General features: G+C 41.4%; 1 non-coding gene across 1 annotated transcript; it reads left to right on the forward strand.

Moving 5' to 3' along the window:
- The first annotated feature begins 7,736 nt into the window (after positions 1 to 7,736).
- On the forward strand, positions 7,737 to 7,839 carry LOC132821054 (U6 spliceosomal RNA). The gene has a single exon (XR_009645285.1). It is a non-coding gene; the product is annotated as a U6 spliceosomal RNA (small nuclear RNA).
- Positions 7,840 to 9,207: the final 1,368 nt, after the last annotated feature.

A 9,207-nucleotide genomic window follows, 5' to 3' on the forward strand; every position in this document is an offset into this window, starting at 1 on the left:
AGGTATTTGATAAGGTTCCTCATCGCAGGCTGATGGAGGAAGTAAAGTCGCATGGGGTCCAGGGTGTACCAGCTAGATGGATAGAGCACTGGCTGATCAACAGGGGACAGGGAGCAGTAGTGGAAGGGAATTTCTCAAAATGGAGAACTGTGACCAGTGGTGTTCTGCAGGGGTCTGTGCTGGGATCACTAGTGTTTGTGATATACATAAATATATCTGGAAGAAGATATAGGTGGTCTGATTAACAAGTTTGCAGATGACACTAAGATTGGTGAAGGACCAGGTAGTGTAGGGGACTGTCAGAAAATGCAGCAGAACATAGATAGATTGGAAAGTTGGGAGAAGAAATGGCAGGTGGAGTTCAATCTTGGCAAATGCGAGATGATACATTTTGGAAGATCCAATTCTAGAGTGAACAATACAGTAAATGGAAAAGCCCTGGAAAAAATTGATGAATGAGAGATTTGAGTGTTCATGTCCATTGTATTCTGAACGTTGCAACATAGGTCGATAGAGTGGTCATGAAGGCATACTGCTTACTTTCTTTCATTGGACGGAATATTGAGTACACAAGTTGGCAGGTCATGTTACCGTTGCATAGGGCTTTGGTTCGGCCACATTTGGAATACTGCATCTCGTTCTGATCGTCGCATTATTGAAAGGATGTGGATGCTTTGGAGAGGGTGCAGGGGAGGTTCACCAGGAATTTGCCTGGTATGGAGGGTACTAGCTATGAAGAGAGGTTGAGTAGATTAGGATCATTTTCATTAGAAGGAGAGAAGTTGTTTGAGGTCTACAAAATAATGAGAGGTATAGACATGGAGGATAGCAAGAAGTTTTTCCCTGAGTGGGGGATTCAGTTACTAGGGGTCATGAGTTCAAGGTCAGAGGGGAAAAGTATAAGGGAGATATGCATGAAAAGTTCCTTATGCAGAGGATGGTGCATGTCTGGAATGCATTGACAGTGGACGTGGGAGAAACAGGCACGATAGCATCATTTAAGATGTATCTACACAGATACATGAATGGGCAGGGAGCAGAGGGATACAGATCTTGGAAAATAGGTGACAGGTTTAAATAGAGGATCTGGATCGGCGCAGGCTTGGAGGGCCAAAGGCCTATTCCTGCGCTGTAATGTTCTTTGTTCTTTATTCTTTGTTCTAAGATTATTACATACGCATCCACTTTCCATTGGGGCAGGTGAATGGGTACCCAAGCCCTGTAGAAATGTTAAGTAAGTAATTGTGATGTGCAGCTGGGTCATTGATTGCTGCTTTAATGAACCATTCTGGCTTCAACATCCAGCAAAACTATTCCTGAGCTATCCACAACTCACCAGGATCAACAAGTAAATTTTGAGATGAGCTTCTTGTGAATCTTGAAGGCTGGAAAGCTTTTAATCAGTAAAAGTGAAGAGCTCCTGTCATGTTGAAGGGAGTGACTGTTGTTCACAACCCTTCTGCGAGCAGGCTTCACTGCTTAACACAGGGGTTTCGAAATAGTTGAGAGTCAGTTCATTGGTCTTGTACGTTATTCATCTTCATCTCGTACCTGCCTTGATTGCAGCATGGAGCAGTTTATAGAGCTCTGTTCTGTACTTTTGTTACGAACAAGAGGGACAGTAACATCAGGGGTACAAAGAGAAGCAGAAACACCAGCTGCTTTCCCTCAGTCACGCACTATCCAAGAGTTCAGAGAAGATGGATACTGATATTCAGTTCCAAGGAGGTGTTATACAGGGCCAACAGGCAGAAGATCAGCCTTTCTGACCTGTATCAGCACAAGTGCCTCACAAGGTTCAGACTCTGTCAGCAATTTGCTGACTCTGTCAGCAATATCTGGAACCTCCTAGAACTAGACCCTCTTCCCCGTAGAAGGTGAGCGTACATCTACAATAGTTGTCATGTGTTTGTCACTCGAGCCACCCCTGCCACTACCACCCCTCAAATGTTTATATAGCATACCTGTGAGACATATGTTTGAGAGAATGACACAATGAGGGTAAGTTTTGACTGTCCAGAGTTTTGACTGTGGGTTAGAAGAATGAGACTTGAGCAGAGCCGTACAGGAAAATGCAGGGAAGTCAGAGTATGGGACTTGGTACTTGAAAGTGTAATACCACTCACCTTTCCCAACCTTCTGTGCTCCTGCATCCTATTGATGTACAACTCAGACGTTGGAATGTTTAGGAATCCTTCTTTGACAGATTTAATCTGTCGTCCTGCCCATCCTCTCTGATAGGACGGAAAACCCAGAAACAGGATGCCATCAAATGTGTTAGAGCTATAATAAAACTTACTGTGGATTCCAAGGGTTCTCAAATCACTAAAAGCCCCATAATTTCAGCTTTAGTTTCAAAATGCTCCCCAAGAGGTCAACATATTAAAGTCGTAGGTTTTTGTACCTCCCAACCACTAAAGGGTTAAAATAATATTTAAAGTATATATAGTATAAATCAATTTTGTCTTGTTCAGCACATTGGGCATTTAGGAGTTATCTGATCAGCAGTACATTTGGAGTTTTTAGCAGTCTAGCCAAGATTAATCTGTGAGGCTTGTAATATTAATGGTGCCACTATAAGGTAGTACTTCAAAGAAATTAATGGCTACAACATAACTGGTTATTGATCACACCAAAAAAGTAGCATTCGATAAAAATAAAAATTAATTGAATCAGATATAATCATCACTACAATCATGTCAAATTGTTTATATTAAAACATGGTATTCAGTTTCATAAACAAAAAAAATCAGAATTTAGTGAATTATTTTATAAATATGACTAAAATTTCAACAGATTTTCTCATGTTATCTGACTAACATCAATGGAAGATAATTGCACAGAAACTATTACATTGGCTCCAAAAGAGAAAATGCTGGAAAATCTCAGCAGGTCTGGCAGCATCTATAAGGACCCTTTGACAAAGGGTCAGTTAGACTCGAAACGTCAGCTCTTTTCTCTCCTTACAGATGCTGCCAGACTTGCTGAGATTTTCCAGCATTTTCTCTTTTGGTTTCAGATTCCAGCATCTGCAGTAATTTGCTTTTATCTATTACATTGGCTGTTTAACAAGAACAGAAATTGCTGGAGAAATTCAGCAGGTCTGGCAGCATCTGTGGATAGAGGAACAGTTTGGTATGACTCTTCTTCCTACAATATCTGAGCAAGCTCTTTAAGAGAGCCCTGCAGTTATCTCCAGTCCACAACTAAATTGGACAAATCTTTCAAAGGGCTGGCATAGGCATGGAACAAATTAATTTCTTCTGCATTGTTAGAATATATTTTGACGACAACATCCTTGTTAGTGCAGCAGCTTCCTGAGTACTGAACCCCAATTTCAATCTGATTAATGTGCTCTAGTATCTGGAAAGGGACTACAACTCATGACGTTCTGAAACAAGATTACTACCTACTGAGCCATAGCTGACCCCAATGCAAACAGCTATTTCAATTACCATTTCTATGGTTGATAATCCATTCTTTTAGAATGTTTTTACAATATAGAAATGTATAAAAGCAATTGCACAGCTTGAAGGTACACAATGTATAATGGCTTTAGTTGAAATAGTAAAGAAATGTCAAATTTAACGTTGATCTATGCATCTTGTTTTGTTTATGTCACATCTGTTTTGGACCAGGCCAGATCCCCTCAAAACATTTTAAGAAGGTAGCCCAGACCCTAACTTATTTAGTTGTTTTAGTCAGACGTAAGGTGGATATTTCAGGAGTGATGTAGCCGGTCAAACCACTCAGTTTTAAACAAAACAGAATTTATTTACAGATACTAAATGAAACATAATAAAAGAGAACAGAATATAGAAAAACTTAACCTATCTAAAAGCCCAACTGAATATCGCAACTCAATGTTGCTGCTCCAATTTTCGGCAATATCCCCATAAACACATCCCTTGGCAAAAAAAGATAAATTGAAACACAGGTTCTTACAGGAGAGGTGTCAGCGAGAGAGAAAGGATCCGCCAGGGATCATTGCCTGAAGCATGCAACCTCTTTCCACTGCAGTTATATCTCTAGGTAAAAACAATGATTGCAGATGCTGGAAACCAGATTCTGGATTAGTGGTGCTAGAAGAGCATAGCAGTTCAGGCAGCATCCGAGGAGCAGTAAAATCAACGTTTCGGGCAAAAGCCCTTCATCAGGAATAAAGGCAGAGAGCCTGAAGGGTGGAGAGATAAGCGAAAGGAGGGTGGGGGTGGGGAGAAAGTAGCACAGAGTACAATAGGTGAGTGGGGGAGGGGATGAAGGTGATAGGTCAGAGAGGAGGGTGGAGTGGATAGGTGGAAAAGAAGATAGGCAGGTAGGACAAGTCATGGGGATAGTGCTGAGCTGGAAGTTTGGAACTAGAGTGAGGTGGGGGAAGGGGAAATGAGGAAACTGTTGAAGTCCACATTGATGCCCTGGGGTTGAAGTGATCTGAGGCGGAAGATGAGGCGTTCTTCCTCCAGGTGTCTGATAGTGAGGGAACAGTGGTGAAGGAGGCCCAGGACCTCCATGTCCTCAGCAGAGTGGGAGGGGGAGTTGAAGTGTTGGGCCACAGGGCAGCATGGTTGATTGGTACGGGTGTCTCGGAGATGTTCCCTAAAGCACTCTGCTAGGTTGCGTCCAATCTCCCCAATGTAGAGGAGACCGCATCGGTAGCAGCGGATACAATAAATGATATTAGTGGATGTGCAGATGTGCAGGTCTCCAGGTGCCTAGCTAAAACTAAACCAAACCAGAAAAATCCCTGAACTGGGAGAACTGGCTACTCACCTTTCACTGTACACTGCCATCAGCAAAGGTACCAGCACTAAACCCTGTACAACTCCATCAGAAACAGACTCCAGTCACAGAAACATCTCTCAACCATCACCTTCTGCTTCCTTCCTAATTAATCTTGGAACCAATATGCCACTTTGCCTTGGATCCTATTGAATACTTCCTTGACCAGTCTGTCATAAGGGACCTTGTCAAAAGTCTTGTTAAAGTTCATATAGCCCACATTATCCTCATCAATAAGCCTCAAAACATTTGACCAAATTTGCTAAATGCAACCTTCCCTTAACAAATCCATGCTGACTATCCCTGATTAATCTGTGTCTGTCCTAGTGCAGAAATATTTTGCCCCTCAGAATTATTCCTAATAACTTTTCCAACACTGAATGGCCTGTGATTTCCAAATCTAACTCTTCTTGTCTTTTTTAATAATGCGACAATTTTAGGAGGTCTCTAGTCATAGAGTCATAGAGATGTACAACATGGAAACAGACCCTTCAGTCCAACCCATCCATGCTGACCAGATATCCCAACTCAATCTAGTCCCACCTGCCAGCACCTGGCCCATATCCCTCCAAACACTTCCTATTCATATACCCATCCAAATGCCTCTTAAATGTTGCAATTGTACCAGCCTCCATCACTTCCTCTGGCACTTCATTCCATACACGTACCACCCTCTATGTGAAAATGTTGTCCCTTAGGTCCTTTTATATCTTTTGCCTCTCACCTAAACCTATGCCCTCTAGTTCTGGACTCCCGAAACCCAGGGAAAAGACTTTGCCTATTTACCCTATCCATGCCCCTCAAAATTTTGTAAACCTCTATAAGGTCACCCCTCAATCTCCGATGCTCCAGGGAAAACAGCCCCAGCCTGTTCAGTCTCTCCCTATAGCTCAAATCCTCCAACCCTGGCAATATCCTTGTAAATAAAGAGTTCTATTAATATGGTAAGACATGACCTTCCCTGTACAAAACCATGCTTTTTCCCAATATTCTTCCAAAGCTTCATCTGTTTTCAGTTGCCTAGATTTTATGTGTACTTCCTTTTCCCTCTTAGCAAATCTTACAATCCTTGGTTCCCTAATCTTGCCATTTCTATTCCTCATTTTCACAGGGGCATGCCTGTCCTGCACTCTAATCAACCACTCTTTAAAAACATATCAAATATAGATTCACCCTCAAACAGCTGCTCCCAATCCATATTCCCTAGCTCATGCCCAATTTTGCGATTGCTGGCCTTCACCCAATTTAGCACTCTTCCTTTAGGATCACTCTTGTCTTTTTCCATTAGTATTTGAACATTTTTGGAATTGTGATCACTATTCCCGAAGTAACTCCTGACAGAAACTTCAGCAACCTGGCCAGGCTCATTCCCCAACACCAGGTGCAGTATGGCCCCTTCCCAAGATGGACTGTTTACACATTGCTCTATAAAACACTTCTGGATACTCCTTATAAATTCTGCTCCATCTAAACCTTGAACACCAGGTGAATCCCGGTCAATGTAGGGAAAATTAAAATCTCCCACATTACTACCATTCTGTTGTTACTCCATCTTTACATAATCTGTCTACATATTTGTACCTCTCACGCTCGCTGTTGAGAGGCCTGTAGTGCACCCTTTCTATTTCTGAGCTCAGCCCATATTGCCTCATTGCTCGAGTCCTCCATTGTGCCCTTCTGAGCACTGCTATGATATTGTCTCTGGCCAGTAATGCAGCTCCTCCACCCCTTTTACCTCCCTCTCTATCCCACCTAAAGCATCCATATCCTGGGATATTTAGTTGCCAATCTTGCCCTTTCCTCAACTAAGTCTCAGTAATAGCAATAACATCTTACTCCCAGGTACTAATCCAAGCTGTAAGTTTACCTGTCTTACCTACTGCACTTTTTGCATTAAAACAAATGCACCACAGACCAACGTTGCTGCAAATCTTGATCCCATGTCACTTTTAAGGGTTTGAACTCCCTGCCTAGATCCAAACCCATCTTACCTTGATGGTTAAGGTTCTCATAAAATCCACAATGTGGAAACAGGCCCTTCAGCCCAACAAGTCTACACCAACCCTTCAAAACGTTACCCACCCATATACCATTTCCAATATTTATTTACACTATAAGAATCCCTGACTAATGCCCCAAACCTGCACACTATGGGCAATTTAGCACAGTCAATTCACCTAACCTGCACATCATTGGACTGTGGGAGGATACAAGAGCACCCGGAGGAAACCCACAGAGACACAGGGAGAATGTGCAAACTCCACATAGACAATCGCCCCAGGCTGGAGTCAAACCTGGGTCCCTAGCTCTGTGAGGCAGCAGTGCTAACCACTGAACCACTGTGCTGCCCCCAGCTGACCATTCTGTCCATTATGTTCAGTTTGAGTTCAGCTACAGTTGACTTATAAAAACCTCACTATAATAGCAGCATTATGACAGCTAAGAAGACTGAGATAAATTCAGAATCCCGCAAAGGAGGACCAAAAAAAATTAAAAAGAAAGAAAATAAACTGCAAGGGCAAACTGACAAGGAATATCAAAACTGGCAATAAGAATCTCTTTAAATATATAAAAATGTAAAGGAAGGTCAAAGTGAACACAGACCCTTTACAAAATGAATCTGGAGAGACAGTTATGGGAACAAGAAAATAACAGAAGAGTTAACTTATATTATACATCAGTTTTAAGGTAGAAGGTATTTTGAACACTCCACTAATAGTAAAGAACAAAGGGAGAGATTGAGTACCACCACTAGAGAAGCTGGATTAGACAAAGTAATGGTGGGTAAAGGCAGTTAAGTCCCTTGGCCCTGAAGGCTTGCGTTCTAGGATTGTGAAAAAGGTAGATATGAAGACAGTGAGTGTATTGATTGTAATTTTCCAAAAAAATCTTGGATTCTGGAGAAGTACCAGAGTATTGAAAAACTGCTAATGTGACGCTGCTGCTCAAAAGGACAGGAACTGCAGCAGCACATTTGCTAAAACTGGAAAGATACAGAAAGGATTCACATGGCCCCTCCGCTAGGATGATACACAAATTTGTGAAGCATTCAAAAAGTGGGTAATTATAGGCCGATAAGCCTAAAAAGTTAGCAAATGGAATATAATATGGGAAGTTGTACATTTTAGAAGGGAGAACAGAAGAACAGAGTAATATTTAAATGGAAAACAAACTGCTAAAAGCTGCAATGCAAAGGGACTTGGGGGTACTTGTGCATGGAACACAGAAAGCTAGCACCCGAGTGTAGCAGGAAATCAGGAAGGCAAATGGAATATTGGCCCTTATTTCTAGGGGATTGGGAGTGTCAGGTAAGAAAGTTACACTACAATTGTACAAGGTGCTGTGGAGCACAGTTAGCTCTGCTATAATGTGTTGGTTCTGTTCTCATGCAATCCCATGTTATAAGAAAATTGCATAATAGCAGCACCATTTAAACTAATGTTATAAAAAATTCACAGTTTAAATGTTCATGTTTTAGAAACAGTGTCCGCAATTCGTCAATAGCGTTATACAAATTCGCATTGACAAAATGTGCATTATAGCAGAACTACCCGTACTGTGAGCAGTTGTGGTAGCCTTATTCAAGAAAAGATAAAATTTTATTGGAAATGGTTCAGCGAAGGTTCACTAGGAAGGCCCTTGATGTGGACGGATTGTCTTATGCGCAAAGATTAAAGAGGTTAGGTCTTTATGATTGGAGTTTAGAAGAATGAGAGGTGACCTCACAGAAACATACAGGATTCATAAAGGGCTTGACAGGGTAAATGTTGAAAAGATGCTCCCCTTCATAGGAAAGCCCAGGACCAGAGAGCATAGTTTCAGAATTATGGATGCCAATTTAAGACTGAGATGAGGAGGAATTTATTTTCTCAGAGAGCTGTGAGTCTTTGGAACTCCTTGCCAAAGAGAGCTATGGAGGTAGACTCCTCGTGTATATGTTGTGATAGATTCTTGATTAGTTGGGGAATCAAAGGTTTTTGGAAAAAGGCAGGTAAGTCGAAGTGAGGAATGTCAGATCAGCCATGATCCTATTGAATGGCAGAGCTAAATTGACAGGCCGAATGACCTACTCCTGTTACTATTTCTTATGGTCTTATGGTCTGATATATAAAGATATTATCGTAATAAAGTTATCCAAATATCAGCAATACCTGTAACTTGGTGAATTTTTTTTGTTTTCCAGGTACATTCAAAAGGCCAAGGTAACAAGATGGGTGACGTATCACCTGACAAGACAGTCGAATCTTGACAAGGAACTGCTCTTCAACATTCACAATTTCACAAAGAACAAAACTGTTAGTGGTATCATTTATGTAACTTTCTGCTCAATATTTTGTTTAAGTTTAGATTATGTACAGTATAGATTGAAACGTGCTTGAATTTCAACTCTCTTTGTAGAGTGTGAAACAGACGTAACAAGTGTTAAAA

The sequence above is a fragment of the Hemiscyllium ocellatum genome, chromosome 1 (assembly GCF_020745735.1).
Source record: "Hemiscyllium ocellatum isolate sHemOce1 chromosome 1, sHemOce1.pat.X.cur, whole genome shotgun sequence".
NCBI classification, from domain to species: domain Eukaryota; kingdom Metazoa; phylum Chordata; class Chondrichthyes; order Orectolobiformes; family Hemiscylliidae; genus Hemiscyllium; species Hemiscyllium ocellatum.